This window comes from Schistocerca americana, chromosome 1 (genome assembly GCF_021461395.2).
Source record: "Schistocerca americana isolate TAMUIC-IGC-003095 chromosome 1, iqSchAmer2.1, whole genome shotgun sequence".
Lineage (NCBI taxonomy): Eukaryota > Metazoa > Arthropoda > Insecta > Orthoptera > Acrididae > Schistocerca > Schistocerca americana.
In genome coordinates, this window is record NC_060119.1 from 857,741,234 (window position 1) to 857,742,726 (window position 1,493).

General features: G+C 39.4%; 1 long non-coding RNA gene across 1 annotated transcript; it reads right to left on the reverse strand.

The window, feature by feature from the left end:
- Positions 1-240: 240 nt before the first annotated feature.
- Positions 241-1,114, reverse strand: LOC124546881. Its single transcript, XR_006967687.1, has 2 exons — positions 833-1,114; positions 241-461 (listed from the first exon to the last, which is right to left on the reverse strand). It is a non-coding gene; the product is annotated as an uncharacterized LOC124546881 (long non-coding RNA).
- Positions 1,115-1,493: the final 379 nt, after the last annotated feature.

Consider the following 1,493-nt stretch of genomic DNA (forward strand, 5'->3'; position numbering starts at 1 on the left):
CGTCATTGCTTCATGACCCTGCAATGAAAAGTGCTGCTCATCGCTGAGGAAACAAGGTACTACCTGATATAGGTACACTTGTCTCGCAAAAAAAATCAGTAAAAAAAGCAATAAATAAACAATAAATCTATTACTAGTAGTGCAAAGGTTACTCGTTAATTTCTTCTGGTTGCTACTTCCACACAACCGATTCATCCATTACCGGCTTTACACTTTTACAGTCTTCAATTTTTATTCTGACTAATTTCATGTGGATTAAATTAGAACTAGAGCGTTTTCACGAACTGCCATATCCGAGATGGGATTGGAGTGCAGCTGTAGGTCCTCATGACGTCACGCCCCAGCTGGTCACTTCACGTGCCCACAAGCTCGCCGCAGTCGGGTGCCCAGTCACAGCACACAACCAAGACGGTGTCCCGCACGCATGTGAGCGGTCCCCGATCACGGGCGAGAACAGCTTGCTGTACAGAGCAAAAGAAATGTGTCGCAAAGAAAACCTTTCAACTTAGATTTTTAAGCCTGAGGTTTATCAAAGCTTATCTCTTTCGTCCCAACTGGAATCATACTGTAAAAAGAGCCTGCAGAATACTGAACATATTTCTATATAATGGTTAAGGAAACATTTTGAAAAGTAAAGCTGTCCCTGGGTTGTGATATCCAGATCATGCGATTCTCGTACCAACCTCATAAAATTTTCGTATTTTATTCAAAATTCTCGTACGTTTTGAACAGTATTGTATTTGTGGTATATTACAGACAACACATACTGCCTTAAAAATAAATCTGATTTGCAAGAGAACTAGTATAAACATATTGTATCAATAATTTGTACCTGTGACTCGAATTCGAAGTCCCCTTCCTCTTCTTCCTTTTTCGTTTTGTACAGAGAAGCCAAAGTCATTTTCTGGATCATTTCATGTGCTGGATGAAAAGTTACGCGTGTGCCATTGTTTTCTGGACCCTCTTTAATACATTCTGAGGCAAGAGGTGCTACCGTCAATGTGTTGGTTTACAGTCGGCTTCTGATCTTTGTTTTCATAAGATTTGCCTGAAATTTAGCATTACAGTGGCAGTTGTTTGTATTTAATAGTTTCACTAGGGATTCCGGAGTGTTGGTAGGGTATTTACTGTTAATTGTTTTTCACTTATATGAGAGTATTGTTTGAAATGACATTTTAGCGCTTTGAGATTCAGGCAGCCGTTCTATTTCTGAAACTCAGACAGGGTCAGCAGCTCGGCACTCGGTCTCTCTGCCTGAAACTGTCGATTGACAAAGACCGCATTGTCCTTAATCATGAATCCGTAACAACTTATGCACGTTTCATTAAATGTTTCAGGTGAATTAATTTTTTCCCCAACAAATGTGTATAATCACTATAATGTATATTTAGTAAAAAGTTGGGCGAAAGTCTTGTATTTTTGTGTACGATATCCTCTTTTGCTTCGTAACACGTATAAACGTTGAAATTCTCGTACACGTACGAGAATTCTGG